We start from the raw sequence: 16,796 nt of genomic DNA, 5'->3' as shown, positions 1-16,796 counted from the left end.
CAGAGTAGCTAGCTGCTCTGTTGCCCACTTCTCCATTGCAACACAGCACCCAGGATCCACTTTTGATAGGGTGTGTGTGTAATTTAACAACTGGTTCGTGTGAACTGGTGCGAACCGGCTGAATCCTACCATTGTTCTTACAGTGGCCAACCAACTCTCCAAGAAGCCTTCTAGTCTCCCAGAAGATGTTCTTCAGAGGCAGACCCACTGCCATCATGGATAAAAGTCCTTGATTGATAAGTTTTCTATGATTTGACCTGACTTTTTTCAAAGCCATTTAAACAGATAGCCACCATGTGACCTACCTCATGGCAGGGAATTCCAAAGTTGAGCTGCACATTGTGTAAAAGAATATTTCCTCGTAACTATCCTGATTCTTCCATGATACAATTCCATTGGATGGCCTATGGTTCTAGTATTTGAGGAAAGGGAAAATAGCTTCTTCTTGCCTACTTGATCCATATTCTCCACAATTGGGTATACTTCAATCATGCCACCAGGGTGAGCTTAAAGGAACAGCAACTATCCTATGTCCAGGAACTTCATTTTGCTCTTCTAAATACACTTAATTTGCATACTTCTGTTGTTCTTGTCCATTCATAAATAGGTCCTCAGTGCGTTGCTGCAGAAAAATCAAGAAAAATAGTAATAGCAGTAGCACTTTGACTTATATACCGCTTTACAGGGCTTTACAGCCTTCTCTAAGTGGTTTACAGAGTCAGCCTATGGCCCCCAACAATCTGGGTCCTCATTTTACCCTCGGAAGGAAGGATGGAAGACTGAGTCAACCTTAAAGCCAAGATTGAACTGCTGGCAGTTAGCAGAGTTAGCCTGCAATACTGCTTTCTAAGCACTGTGCCATTACCGCTCTGAAAAAAATAGCTTCCAATTCCAGAGTTTTCCTTGCTATAAAATGTTCTCTTCATTTAGGGTCATGGGGCTAAGTACACATTGATTTAAATCTAACCTATTTAGCACACCGATCCTTTTCTGATTCCTCTTAACTGTTTTTCTACCCTACAATTTCCTCCACTAGACAAAGAGTAAAAAGCCTCCATTGGCAACAATGGTGGCTCTTTTTATCTATTTAATTGAAATGAAGGGAAAGCAAGATTTTCTGGGGAAGGATTTAAAGGAAGGAAAGTTTAATTGGCCCATCCCTATTTATTTTTATTAGAATCTGGGTCAGACTCACAAAGCACAACTGCTGTAGAATGAAACTGAGAAAGAAGAGAGGCTTTATACCACATAATTAACACACTGCACCATATGACCCTTAGTGAATCAGGTAAGTATGCAATATTCACGCAAAAAAAGAAGAAGAAGTAAGGCTCAGAGCTTACTGTGAATAGGCTATTAATTTAGAGGCTCCTGGTTTCCACTTTTTTTGGTGTGTGTTTGTGTGTTTCTTTCAAATGCCATTTCATATGAAAGTGAAATAAGGAGATATTGGTTCAATAAACGTTGACATTTACCCACTCCTTTCCTTGCTAGAATATCTTTTGAGAAAGAAAATTTTGCAATTGGGGTTCCAAAGTCCAGCTAAGCCACGCACTGCTGCCAGCAGAGAGTGTTCAGATTATGACATAAAGCTAATCCATAGCGCGGGGCACATATAGACGGAATGCGCTGATATGCAAAAGTCAGGGATTGTCAACACGAACGCCCAAATGCCAGGCCTCCTGTGAACACAGATTCCGCAAATGAAATAAAAATATCACACGCTCGATATTGAGGAAATGATTGACGTTTTTTGGAAGATTGACAACTCTTGCAAGACTCTCGGCTGACCTCTACAGTTCCGATGAGTTATATCTCCTATCCTTAGGAGGACATGAAAGCAGAGGTGGGCTGCTACTGGTGCGGACTGGTTTGGATGACCTGGTAGTTACAGCTAGCGGCTGGGAGGGCACTATCACATCCTACATAATTGCTATGGGTTTTTTTAATTGAAAATTTTTGAAAAAAAAAACTTTTACAAATGTTTACCTCTCTCCCCCTACCCTCCTCACCCAACTCCCCCGGCAACCTCCCGCAGCCCGACTTCCCAGAACCAATACAGGGTATAAATCTTTAACAAAGATATTCTAAAATAAACTTTAAAAAAGTTGGTATCATCTTTCATTTGAGCTTTAACTCCTCTTTGCTAGGCTAAGTCTAAACAGATAATAGCATTCCTTGTTTCTTCAGTCATAAACTATCTGGAATTTCTTGATCCCGTATTTATTTTGAGTATAGTCAATCCATATAAACTCCAGTTTATATCTCTCATTTGAGTGGTCCTTGAGTTATGCTGATATTTCAGCCATCTCTGCTAGGTTTGTTACTTTTAATGTCCATTCTTGAATAGTAGGCAAATCTTCCTTCTTCCAGTATTGCGCCACCAACAGTCTTACTGCCGTTATTAAATGCAAAATCAAGTTAATCTCTATAACTGTACAATCAGTAATTATACCTAACAAGAATAACTGAGGGGTAAACTTTATCCTTTTTTTAAAGAACATTTTGCATAATCCACCATATTTTTATCCAAAATGCTTTCACCTTTTTACAAGTCCACCATATATGATAGTATATAGCATTGAGACAATCACATCTCCAGCATTTAGGTTGTAAATTCGGACACATGCAGGCTAATTTTTTAGGATCTAAATGCCTAAAATTGCCATGTTTTTGATGCCATGCGTATCAATTGTGGGATTCAAATTTTTTACTACTGGGTCTGTGGGCGTGGCTTTGTGGGCGTGGTTTGCCTTTGTGGGCGTGGCAGGGGAAGGATACTGCAAAATCCCCATTCCCTCCCCATCCCACTAACTTGCTTTCCAGCCCGCTTCTCCTTTTCACGGCAACAAAAGAAGATTAGCTGGGGGGCTGCGAGGCAGCAGGGACGGGGCGAGAAGAGGCAAATAGGTGGGGGCCAGCTTATTTGCCGTTTCTCCGAACTACTTCAAATTTCTGCTAGCGGTTGTGCAGAGCTTGGTTAATTTTTGAAGACGTCTCATGACCCAACGAGGTAACATCTTCAGTGAGAGAAGGGAATAGGGTTTGCTTTCAATTTACGTACAGTAGCTTCACTGTCAGAATTAGCAGGGCCATTTTCGGAGACTTCAGCTTGTCCAGAATGCAGCCACGCGAGTAATCGTGGGTGCACCTCGGTTCACCCACATAACACCTATCCTCCGTGAGCTGCACTGGCTGCCTATTAGTCTTCGGATACGCTTCAAGGTGCTAGTCATCACTTATAAAGCCCTTCATGGTATTGGACCTGGGTACTTGAGAGACCGCCTGCTGCCAATTACCTCCACTAGACCGATTAGATCCCACAGATTAGGCCTCCTCCGAATTCCATCCACCAGCCAATGCTGACTGGCGACTACCCGAAGGAGAGCCTTCTCTGTGGCTGCTCCGACCCTCTGGAACGAGCTCCCCGTGGAGATTCGAACCCTCACCACCCTCCAGGCCTTCCGCAAAGCCCTTAAAACCTGGCTGTTCCGACAGGCCTGGGGCTAAAGAGCTTTTGCCCCCCCCCCCTCGAATGGTGTGGTTGTTGTGTGCTTTTAAATTGTGTATTGTTTTGTTTGTCTTTTTATCCCTTATCTGTATCTCCTTCCCTGACTTGGATTGTGAGCCGCCCTGAGTCCCCTCCGGGGAAAAGGGCAGCATATAAGTGCAATAAATTCAATTCAATTCAATTCATTTTCTCCTTGGACGTTCCTTGATTAAGCTTCCCCCCCCTCCCACACCCCTTAGAAATGTGTTAGGCAGCAAAAAGACAAGGTGGCCTTTCGTCTGTGCTTTGATTAAAAACTAATTAGAATCTAATCCAAGGGCTGAGGTCAAGCGTACTGTAACTTGTCTTATGTTGCCTGTATGAATAATTAGTCAAATTGTAGAAACTAGGTTCCAAAGGCTTTTCTTAAATGAGTTGACCGTCATCTGGGTTATCAAGAAAATCTGTCCCCTCCACCTCTTTCGTCCTGCAGAGCTTTGCAATTCACACCGTATGTCTAGTTCCTCCCCCTTTTTTTTCTTTTACTCATACACGGCTACATGTATAAATACGATGGATCTCCACCGGCTGTAGATAGATAGCTCTCCCCTAAAGCCATCTGTCATTGTAGGTGATGAGATTATAATTCATATTTGTGGCTGATGTGAAAAGATGGCTGTCTGCAAAGACAGATAAAGGACTCATCAGACTCATTGGGAGAAAACGAAGATTGCGAGAGAAAGTCATGAATTTATTATCAGGGAAACGGTAACTGTCACATGAAAGTCAAGGAAGAAGCTAACATAAATTTGGAAAAGGGGAAGAAAGAGTGTAAAATATTCAGTATGCCATATTGCGATGGAAATGTGGATCTGTCTGACTTAAAAACTGAAATCCAAATTTAGCCCTATCTGAGGAGGTTCTTTGAAATCAGTAGGATTAGAATAGAATGACAGAGTGGGAAGGGACCTTGGAGGTCTTCTAGTCCAACCCCCTGCTTAGGCAGGAAACCCTACACCACTTCAGACAAATGGTTATCCAATCTCTTCTTAAAAAACTTCCAGTGTTGGAGCATTTACAACTTCTGGAGGCAAGGTGTTCCACTGATTCATTGTTCTCACTGTCAGGAAATTTCTAGCACTAACACTAGGACTTAGACTTATATTCCACTTCACGGTGCTTTTACAGCCCTCTCTAAGCAGTTACGGAGTCAGCCTATTGCCCCCAGCAATCTGGGTCCTCATTTTACCCACCTCAGAAGGGTGGAAGAGTCAACCTTGAACCTGGTGAGATTTGAACTGCCAAATTGCAGTCAGCCAGCAGTCAGCAGAAGTAGCCTGTCATACTGCACTCTAATCACTGCACTACCTCAACTCCTAAATTTCTCCTTAGTTCTAGGTTGCTTCTCTCCTTGATTAGTTTCCACCCATTGCTTCTTGGGTTTGTAGCCCAATTTTAATTGGTGTTGCATTCATTACTATGATCAAATGATTTAAGCATGCACATACATATCTCTGTGATGCATCGTCCACTCAACCTAATGCCCAACAAATATTGGACTATACCCCTCATCATCCTGAGCCAGACTTTCACCACTGTGTTTCCACTGAATAGAATATTGCACAATCAAGATTCCAGAGCTGCATCTTTCCTTATCTGCATTATCCAGGTATGCTGTCAAATCTGCCTGCATCTGTCCACACCACCAGAATGATATTGTCAAATATTATAGCTAGAATCATGAAATAAGTGAAGATCAATCTTAGTGAAGGTATTCAGTATATAGAATTTCAGGACTTCACATGGCCCTCTCTTGTGGCCCGGCAGTGGCCAGTGCAGCTGGCAGAAGAATCAGCCCCTGGGGAGGTTGGGGAGGAACATGGGCCAATCCTGGAATCTGGGGAAGGCTCTGATGAGGGCTCTGTGTCAGAGGCAGAGAGGGGGCCAGGGCCATTAAGATTAAGATTTCGTTTATTTGTATGCCGCCCTTCTCCGGGAGGGACTCAGGGCGGCGAACAACTCAAAAGGGGAAAAGGGGATACAAACACAATACACGTAATTAAAATACACAAGAGTCATACAGCCATACAAGTCGAGAGGGGAGGGGAACTCATCAACCCCAGGCCTGCCGGCACAGCCAGGTTTTGACGGCTTTCCGGAAGGCCTGGAGAGAGGTGAGGGTCCGAATCTCCGCGGGGAGTTCATTCCAAAGGGCCGGAGCTGCTACAGAGAAGGCCCTCCCCCGGGTGGTAGCCAGATGGCATTGGCTGGTAGATGGAACCCGGAGGAGGCCGACCCTGTGTGATCTAATGGGTCTATGGGAGGTAATGTGCCAGTTATCAGCTGCCTTCAGAGTCAGACATAAGTGAGGCAGATGAACAGCTGGAGCCTGTTCCTAGTGTGCACATGCGCAGAGCTGCCAAGTGAAGGGAACAACTAAAGAACAGGGATCAGCTTGGGAGTAAGGCCACAGGTGGACAATGAATGGCCCCTTCGAGAGGAAATAAAAGAAGAGGGATATGGGGAGTGGAGTTTGCAGGAGACAATTAGTTTGCTTAATTGGTTCATGACCCTCCGAGACTCCTTGCCAAGTTTTGCAGATATTGGCCTGTCAGCTCTCCAAGCCAGAGAAGGTCTGTGACTGTAAATCCCCCCTTGAAAGACTTTGCTGGATATGAATGAACAGAATTCACGGCAAATTAATGAAAGGGTTTTTTGTCGGGACCAGGAGTTTGCTTCTTGCTCTTGGGAAGCCTTGGTCAAAACAGCCTCCATTGTCTATATTGATTATCCTCTGCTGTCCAGTTGTAAATGTTTGAGTCTTCTAAGCCAAGTCCCACACATCTTCATATATTTTTTTCATAATCCACTTTGATCATGGATAAAATTCTCAGCTTCATTTATTGGCTACCAGAATCCCAAGAGCTCTAGAACAGCAGCTTTTAAAATTATAAGAGTTCTAGAATTCATAGTCACCATCACTCTAGTCCTAGTCACTTCTGTCTTGATTATTGCAATGCACCCTACATGGGGCTGCCCTTGAAGTGCATCCAGAAGCTCCAATTGGTGCAAAATGCCTGGTTTTGTGCAGATCTTGGTATGGATATGTATCACCTCTCCTGCAGGAGCTGCATTGGTTGATGATTTACTTCCAGGTGCAATTTAAGGCGTGCTTGTCACCTTTAAAGCCCTTCATGGCTTAGGACCGAGTTATCTGAGGGACCATCTCTTCCTGGTCACATCTACCTGACCCAGAAGAGTGGGGAGGCAAGGAATGTTGCAGGTCCCATCCCTGAGGGAGGTAAACCTAATGGGACCCAGAAGAAGGGCCTTCTCCGTGGTGGCTCCCTCTCTCTGAAACATCACCCCCCCCCAGAGAGTAGAACGGCCCCCACTCTAACACTTTTCTGGAAGGCACTGAAGACCTGGTTCTGACAGCGGGTCTGGGGAACCCAGAGCGGGATGGAGCCCATTCGATGGCTTGTGTGATGTGTTGCTGCTGGGTTGGGGGGTTATTATCTTTTATTATTCATTTATTATATGATTCTCCCTTTTATTAGTTTTATTGTTTTTTTAATATTCTTTTTTTTATATTCTTGTAAGCTGCCTTGAGTCGCCATGTACAAACTTTTCTTTTTAATTTGCCTCTTCAAAATCTTGGTGAATCTGATAAATAACAACTAACAACTAACAACTAGCAACTAGCAACTAGCAACTAGCAACTAACAACTAACAACTAACAACTAACAACTAACAACTAGGGAGCCGAGGTGGCGCAGTGGTTAAATGCAGCACTGCAGGCTACTTCAGCTGACTGCAGTTCAGCAGTTCGGCTGTTCAAATCTCACCGGCTCAAGGTTGACTCAGCCTTCCATCCTTCTGAGGTGGGTAAAATGAGGACCCGGATTGTTGTTGGGGGCAATATGCTGACTCTGTAAACCGCTTAGAGAGGGCTGAAAGCCCTATGGAGCGGTATATAAGTCTAACTGCTATTGCTATTGCTAACTAACAACTAACAAATAACACAAACAACAAACAACAAACAAATATTCTGACCATCCTAAACTCTGTTCTTCTTCTTCTACTTCCTTTTCTTTAAAAATAAAAAAAACACTGAATTTTTCTGGCAGATGACAGGTCAGAGGTGGCGTCAGCCTTATTATTCCTTTTAATTTGTCCCTTTCAGTTCTGATGTTCTGTTTATATTTTCAGATGTTGTTAATGGCTTTGAGTGCTCTGGTGGAGCTGAAAGGCAAGGCACAAATTGAATTAAAAAGAAAGAAAAAGAATATAATAAATGGAGCATCCGAGACGACAAGCTGTGCCTCTCAAGAATGGAGCTGCGGCAGTCACCCAATGGTCATAAGGCCTAACCCGAGGAACGCTATTAGCTTGCTTCTCTTCAAACTTCATTCAAAGGGACTCTAGGAGGGCCCAGTCACTCTCTCTGAAAAGGGCTGACTATTGTTCTCTCACTCAGGGAAGTAAAGAAGTCAGAGATGCCTCTGTTTATTCATATCAGAAGCATCACCATTAAAATAAGGCATACTATATGACAGTGAGAGGGACATGGTGGTTCAGTGGCTAAGATGCTAAGCTTGTCGATTAGAAGGTCAGCAGTTTGGCGGTTCAAATCCCCTAGTGCTGTATAGTGGAATGAGCTCCTGTGACTTTTCTCAGCTTCTGCCAACCTAGCAGTTCGAAAGCACCTAAAATATGAAAAATACGGACTACCTTTGGTGGGAAGGTAACAGCATTCCATGCACTTTCAGTGTTTAGTCATGCCGGCCACGTGACCACAAAGATGTCTTCGGACAGCGCTGGCTCTTCGGCATTGAAATGGGGATAAGTGCCATCCCCTAGAGTCGGGAACGACTAGCATGTACGTGCAAGGGGAGCTTTTACCTTTACTTTATATGGTAGTGATGGCTAACCTTTTTGTCCTTGCGTGCTGAAAGTGTGCAAGCGTACACAACAGCACGCACATGCGTGCCCACACCCATAATAAAATGTGTGTGTGACCCCGCACACACCACGGCCTCCTATGTATGTGTGTGCGATGCCTCTGTGTCCTATTTTGGGCATGGCAGGCCTCCCTGAAACCTCCTGGGACTTAAAAAGGGGCATGAGGGGCACGTCACCCCCCCATACTCCCCCCCCATGCATGCATACGCTGTTACAGGTGTTATGTTGACCTTGTATGAACCTTCATTCCTCTCTATCATTCATCTCCATTGTTCAGTGATGCACTTCCTGCCTCTCTAGGATTTATCTCTATCTGCTCCTGTGATACACTTCCTGTTCCTGTTGAATGTATATAGTTATATTCTCAATGGCTTATGTAGTGTTTTGCAGAGACCCGAAAATCAGATGGTAGGTGGGAGGCATGCACATTCTTGGTGGAGTTCAGCTGGGGGCTTGCATGCTGGCAGAGAAAGATGGCATGTGAGCCATAGGCTTGCCATCATGGCTATATGTCATAAAATTTAAAATGTAAAATGCAAGGTTATAATATGTACAAATGAAACAGATCTTACCCAGAAACTAGCAACATTAATTACATTTTGTCACACTACCATGATGTCCTCAAGTATACACCGATCGGGACAGAAAACACAGATATACATAGGTATGGTTGTTTGCACATCACCACACCTGCAAAGAGCGGAAGCCCCCGGAGAGCCACATTTGTTCAGAGTGTCTCTGGACCTTGTTGTACCCATGTGCAGTCTATTCAGTGACTTCCATACTTCCCAGCTTTCGTCTGACCCAGGTGTCAGCTCCTCTGTTGGTTCCATCCAGCTAGCTTTCCACTGGTCCACTCTACTTTCAAATTCTCAAAGTTTTCCATCAACTTAAGAAAGCTTTTCCTGGATTTTAGTCTCTGCTGGGCTGATTGTAGGCCATAGAGAGGATGTTATCAAGAGATACCACTAATTAAAGATATACAAAACAGAGAGAGTCAGTAGGCTGTTCACATGACATCATCTCCTTTTCTAATTCACAAGTTAGCTCTGAGTGTCTGGGAAGATTCTCAGACATCCAGGTCATGGTTGAACAGAACAATAAACAAAGTAACATTGTCATTCCATACATTACAGGACTATCAGAAAATTTCAGGAGGATCTTCAGCCAACGCAACGTACGTGCACACTTCAAAGCCAAGAATACACTATAGCAATAGCAGTTAGACTTATATACCGCTTCATAGGGCTTTCAGCCCTCTCTAAGCGGTTTACAGAGTCAGCATATTACCCCCAACAACAATCCGGGTCCTCATTTTACCCACCTCGGAAGGATGGAAGGCTGAGTCAACCCTGAGCCGGTGAGATTTGAACAGCTGAACTGCAGTCAGCTGAAGTAGCCTATAATGCTGCATTTAACCACTGCGCTCCTCGGCACTAAGACAGAACCTTGTCCACCCCAAGGATAAAGCACCCAGACACAAACTGAGAAATATGGTATATGCAGCACAGTGCAGTGAGTACACTGGGGAAACAAAACAGCCACTTCATAAACACGTGGCACAACATAGGAGAACAAAACCATCAGGACTAGATTCAGCCATCCATCTGCATTGAAAAGACAAAGGCCACTTGTTTGAAGTCAGCATTTTGGATAAAGAGAACCACTGGTTTGAAAGAAGGGTCAAAGAGGCCATCTACTGTATGTCAAAACTGAACAGCCTTCTCTCAACAGAAGGGGAAGGATATGACTTCATCTATCCCCAGTCTACAACACAGTCCTTTCAACAGTTCCAAGAAGGCTCCACACTCATTTGCACTACTCAGATGAATCGGACAACACAGATAAACCTCCAGGTAGCCTCAGGAATTCTCTAAAAGAATCCAAATGACCAGCTGTCTGCAATGGGTATAAATCCTTCCATTCCCCACTATCCAGTCAGAGGTGAAGTTTCTTGAATGAGAAGCAAAAGGTCTTCAAAGAAAAACCAGAAAGTCATGTTGCCTCTTGAAAAGAGCACCTTTGGGAGACATCAGCTGTGAGTGTCTGTTGGGCTTGACAATGAACAAGCTTCATGGCTACATGGAGATTTGAACCCAAGTCTCTTAATTCTAATCCACTTTGAACAGTAGCATCACGAATGGTAAAAACACCAAGTGCCTTTTCCTCTCCACCTTCTAACCCTAATGATCCTTAGTTGCCAAGCTGTATGTGTGTGTGTGTCCATGTGAATAATACATTTTCTCAAGATGAAAGGGAATCAAGTTAGAAAAGATTACACATTTACTTTGCACACATTCTCTGTGGTTTATGTACAGTGCCTGGCAGAGGTGGGCTGCATATATGTTAACAATCGGTTCGCCGGAAATGTGAACATGCGACTTTCCTTCCTCACTTTCATGCAGCTTCAAGAACACTAACAATCATCTCAGGTGGTTGTGGTGAAGAGATGAGCTGCAGCAATGAGCTGGGATGTGCAGGTGGGGAACAAAGCCGGAAAGTGAGATAAATAGGACAGGCTAGCTCCAGGGTGAGTGGGCAGGGCCAGCCAGTGGTGAGAACTACTACTTCATCCAAACCGATCCGACAAGGCAGCACCCAACCACTGGTGTATGGCAGTGGTGGGTTTTGGATCCCGTTGCGACCGGTACGCTGCGATGAAGCTGGGCATCCACCTCAGGCACATGTGGTGTGCAAACATGCGCTCACCACTGCTCTGTGATGCTCCAGCTGCTCAGCGGAGGTTGCACAGGCACTGTACGCTGCGGGCTCATGCACAAATAGTCAGGTCGGCTTAAAAACAGGTAAGGCACGAGGGCAGGCAGGTGGGCTCAATGAAACACCATTCAGGTACCGTGGCCGCTGCTCCCAGCTGCCACTGGTACACTCGTACCAGAGTGTACCACCTGGAACCTACCACTTGTGTATGGGTAGTACCAGAAAAGCAGCATTATACAGTACATGGAATTGCAAGGGCTGCTGAAATGTTAATGATGATAATTGTAGGAATAAAGTGAATTGTGGCAAAACACTTCAGTTGCAGGGAACTCTGAACAGAAATTCAATTAATTGTCCCTTTGCTGTATGTGTGTAAATGTGTTAGAGGGGGTGGTGGTTGGCATATACTTTATTCCTCTGTTTCAAAAGAGTTTTAAAAAAAATCAAGAAATCAAAAGAATAAGCAATGCTGGGGTTTTGTTAAACATTAGCAGGAGAGTGCTCAAGTCAAAGTACCAAAGCCTACAAAAGCACTTCATTATTCAAAAGATGCATTCATCCAACAATACAGAAAAATAGATTTGCTGATTTATGATGCTTCAGAGAGGGAGATGGGTAAACTAAGTGACTGAACAGAGACAGGCAAATAGGGAAAATAATGTTTTTGTAACTGCAATTTGCGAGATCAGGAAGTATGCAGTCAAAAAATATTATCACATGAGAAATGGGGAGGGAGGGAGGAAGGAAGATGGAAGGGAGGAGGATGGATGGATGGAAGGAAGGAACGAAGATTGATGAAGGGATGGAGGGATAGAGGAAGGAAGGGAGGGAGGAAGATCGAGGGAGGGAGGGAGGGAGGATGGAAGGATTGATGGAAGGGAGGAAGATGGAGGGAGGGATGGTTGGAAGAAGGAAGAAAGAGAAAGGAAGGAAGGAGGGCGGGATGGAGGAAGGAAGAAAAAGGAAGGAAGGAAGGAAGGAAGGAAGGAAGTCAAAATCCTTGCCAACCCCTCATTCCCATTGAAATAAACTCTAACGTTATTCAGAATGAGTCAGAAGACAAGAAACCTGAGTCATGGTTAAAAGAACAGTTTAGGAAATCAGATGATGGATTTCAGCCCTAGATTTTTAGGTGGGTAAAAGCTGATGGGGGAACTTGAACTTCCTTCCCTGTGTCATATCTCTTTCTCTGGAAAGGCAGCATTCTCTCCATGTAACCATTCCGAACCCTAAAGAGAACCCGAAGTAGCTTTGCAGCTTCGTTCCCGGCCATGGTGTCTAAAATGTGTTTTATCCTGCACAAGACTTTGGTGGGCTTCACCCTAGCATGGCATTGGAGCCAGATGAAAATTGATCACAGCCCACAGAAACGGTTAGCAAAGAGAGTGATCATGTGGAGTCTTTCTCGCTTGCGGTTAATGCAGGCGAGAAACCTGGTAAAGCAGGGCAGCATCTGGTCGCTGTCTATGGTCCTGGAATATATTTCATTTAGATGATGAATGGGCAGCTTCTCTGATGCTTCAGCCTGAGTAGAAAATTCATCTTAGGCCATTGCTGTTTACTCACTAGGCATCTGGAGACAAGGTCAGAACAAAGTCAATGTCTTCCTCTCTGTCAGAGGGGGTTACTCCGAGTTCTTCTGGATTTTGGCTTCCCCTGACAGAGAAAGTTCTCCTTTGTTACCCCTCTTGAAGTAGGAGGCATCACAGGAAATGTTAATGTTCCATTTAAGAACTGCAAGCTTTAATCCATTTCCACCTCAACTGACAGAAAGAATGTTTTGAAAGAGAGAGAGAGAGAGAGAGAGGGAGGGAGGGAGGGAGAGAGAGAGGGAGAGAGAATGAGAATAAATAAGGAAAGGAAAGGCAGGTAGAAGGAAGAAAGGAAAGGAAGGAAAGGTAGGCAGGCGGGAGGAAGGAAGGAAGGAAGGAAGGAAGGAAGGAAAAGGAAATAAAGAAAGGAAAGGAAGGAAAGGAAGGAAGGCAGAAGGAAGGGAGGAAATAAGGAAGGAAGGAAAAGGAAAGAAAGAAAGGAAAGAAAGAAAGAAAGAAAGAAAGGAAAGAAAGAAAGGAAGGAAGGAAGGAAGGAAGGAAGGAATGGAAGGAAGGAAGGCAGAAGGAAGGAAAAGGAAATAAAGAAAGGAAAGAAGGAAAGGAAGGAAGGAAGGAAAAGGAAATAAAGAAAGGAAAGAAGAAAGGAAAGGAAGGCAGAAGGAAGGAAGGAAAGAAGGAAGGAAGGAAAAGGAAATGAAAGGAAAGGAAGGAAGGATGGAAGGAAGGAACGAAGGAAGGAAAGAAGGAAGGAAGGAAGGAAGGAGGTTCCTTCTTTTGCTTATCTTTCATGCTCTGTTTTAAATTATTTTCATATATTTTGGTCTACAAAAGAGTGCATTAAAAAGATGAATCTAGTAAACACATGTACTTAGATGTTCCAAATGCTGTTTTCTGTTCCCTTGTGTATGACTTAGTTTATAGATAGAGAAGCTTTTGATAAAGTTAAAAAGGAAAGTGTTGTAAAAGCCTTCAAAGTTTGAAGGCCAAACCCATCTCATTCATCCCAGATCTGTAAATATTCTATTGCCATTGTGCAAGCTTTTATTATTGTTATTGTTGTTGTTCCAAAGGGTGGGATATAGCAGACATGTAACATCAACTCTCAGTAATATTCAAGAATAGTTACCACATTTTTGAACTATAAGATGCTCCAAAGTATAAGATGCACCTAGCTTTTGGGGAGGAACAAAACAAAGAATCTGCCCCTGCCTCCCGACAATTTTCCTCTTTGCAGCAAACAGCAAACAGCTTGGTCAGCTTCAGCACAGCCTGATTCAGAACAAGCAGCTGATTGGCAGTTGGATTGGCCTCCCATAATACCTCCTATCAAGTGTTCCAGGCTGCGGGGATTACTAATGGTCATCGGTGCTGGCGCCGCCCATCGCCGCCACTGCCTATCCCTGCCACCTGGAACGGGCCAAAATTGGGATGTGCAGAGGCTGAAAAGGGAGCATGTGGAGGCTGAAAACGGGATGTGTGTAGGCCGTAAATAGGGCATGTGGAGGCAGTGATTGGTGGCAGCGGTGATGGAACCAATGGGCGGTGGTAATCCCCACAGCCTGGAAAGCTGATAGGAGGTATTCCGGGAGGCCAATCCAACCACCAATCAGCTGTTCATGCTAAATCACACTGTGCTAAAGCTGACCAGGCTGTTTGCTGTTTGTTGCAAGGAGGCAAATTGGTGGGAGGCAGAGGCCAAAGGATGGGGGCTGGCAGGTGGGCAGGGCTTCAGCAACATTCACTATATAGGATGCACACACATTTCTACCCACTTTGGGGGGGAGTGTGTCTTATATTCCAAAAAATAAGATACATCCAGATAAAAAATGTAGTTTGTGCTCTGTTTTGTTTTTACATTGCAGTCCCTCTTTTTCCTTTGTTAAGAATATATTTAATAAATATAAGGGTTTCAGTCACTATTGTTCCTTACCCCATCTGAAGGTCATTTAACTTAGCCAATATGTACCTATCTATATCTTATTTATTTAGTTGTTAAATTTATTTGCTGCTTATTTCATTGTGCAGGCTTATATTTCACATATTTGAAAACTGTATCTTATAATGGTATTAGTTATAAAGTTATTGGTGTTTCCCTTTTATAGAGAGATAGGGTTCAACCAGGTTAAGCTGGTTTGTTCTCTTCCATTGGTGTTTCCTTTATATTTTTGGTTAGTTTTTCAGGTGGCTGAATGAACTTGTTGTGCCAATTCTATCTGTAATAATATTTTTTTTTCCACTGAGTTTATGAGGTCCTTTTTTAATAAAAAAAGGGAAGCGATGGCTCAGTGGCTAAGACTCTGAGATTGTTGATCTGAAAGGTCAGCAATTTGGCAGTTCGAATCCCTAGCGCCGCGTAACGGAGTGAGCTCCCATTACTGCTCCCAGCTTCTGCCAATCTAGCAGTTCAAAAGCATGTAAAAGTGAAAGTAGAAAAATAGGAACCACCTTTGATGTGTAGGCAGTACACATCAGTAACAGTGTTCCATGTGCCTTCGGTGTTTAGTCATGCTGGCCACATGACTACGGAGACATCTTCAGACAGCGCTGGCTCTTCGGCTTTGAAACAGAGATGAACAGTTCCCCCTAGAGTTGGGAACTACTAGCTCATATGTGCAAGGGGAATCTTTATCTTTACCTTTTTAAAAATTTGTGACCACACGTCCTCTATGAAATAATCTACTCATATATTAAGGTGTTCTTTGTAAGAGAGATGGAGATGAGATGAAGATTGAAATGGACTTGGAGATTGTGATGGAGGTGAAGGTGGAGGTGGAAATAGAGATAGATGGGATAGAGGAGGAGATGGAGGTGGAGGTGGAGGTGAAGATGGAGAAGGAGATGAAGATGAAGATGATAGAGAACTCCACCATCTTCTGCCACATCTCATTATTTTTTCTTACTTAGTTTCCAGTCATTCATAAATTCATGCACCATTGAATCATGAACTCATCTGATTTACAGTATCGTTTTATTGTCCACATTAGAAGACTTTCTAAATGTTTAAATTTTGATTTCTGTAAACCTCAGATTCCTTCTCATCTCTTCATTCATGAATGAAACACTGGCACCATTAAATTCTTACTAGTATATATGATGGTGGGAAAGAGCCCTACATGGTATTGGACCTGGCTACCTGAGAGACCGCCTCCTGCCATTCACCTCCCAACAACCAATAAGATCACACAGGTTGGCTGTGCTCGCTTCGGCAGCACATATACTAAAATTGGAACGATACAGAGAAGATTAGCATGGCCCCTGCGCAAGGATGACACGCAAATTCGTGAAGCGTTCCATATTTTTTGGGCTCAAAATATTGAAGAACCAATAATGTTGGATACATGGGAAAGAATCTGGGTAAGAAATGTGAAATTTACACAAGCTCAAAATCTGAGAGAAAATTTTTACAAGATGTTCTATAGATGGCATTTAGATCCTAAAAAGTTGGCTTCTATGTATCCGAATGTACAGCCTAAATGTTGGAGGTGTGGTTCTCTCGATGCTACATATTATCATATATGGTGGACCTGCCAAAAGGTTAAGGCATTCTGGATAAAAATATGGTGGGTTGTGCAAAATATTTTTAAAAGAAGGATAAAGTTTATTCCTCAGTTATTTTTACTAGGTATATGTACTGACTTTACAGTGGTAGAGACTAACTTGATTTTGCACCTAATAACTGCAGCAAGACTGTTGGTGGCGCAATACTGGAAGAAGGAAGACTTGCCTACAATCCAAGAATGGACATTGAAAGTCACAAACTTAGCCGAGATGGCTAAAATATCGGCATATCTTAAAGATCACTCAAATGAGAGATATAAATGAGACTGGAAAAAATGGATTGACTATATACAAAATAAATATGGGACCAAGAAATTCCAGTTAGCCTATGCTTAAGATCAGAAATGATTTAAACTGTTTAAAGTTAGTTCAGTAAGAAGAAGCTAAGGTCAATGTAGAATGTCATTAATTTCTTTATTTCTTTTTTCTCAATAGATTTTAGACTGTGTTTGTTAAAAATCCATACCGTGTACGGGTTCTGGGAAGTCGGGGGGGGGAAGGAGGAGGGGGGT

General features: G+C 43.4%; 1 non-coding gene across 1 annotated transcript; it reads left to right on the top strand.

Moving 5' to 3' along the window:
* The first annotated feature begins 15,919 nt into the window (after positions 1 to 15,919).
* LOC116515158 lies at positions 15,920 to 16,026 on the top strand. Its single transcript, XR_004256211.1, has one exon. It is a non-coding gene; the product is annotated as a U6 spliceosomal RNA (small nuclear RNA).
* The last annotated feature ends 770 nt before the right edge of the window (positions 16,027 to 16,796 follow it).

The sequence above is a fragment of the Thamnophis elegans genome, chromosome 11 (genome assembly GCF_009769535.1).
Source record: "Thamnophis elegans isolate rThaEle1 chromosome 11, rThaEle1.pri, whole genome shotgun sequence".
Lineage (NCBI taxonomy): Eukaryota > Metazoa > Chordata > Lepidosauria > Squamata > Colubridae > Thamnophis > Thamnophis elegans.
This window is presented reverse-complemented; position numbering and strand designations above follow the sequence as displayed.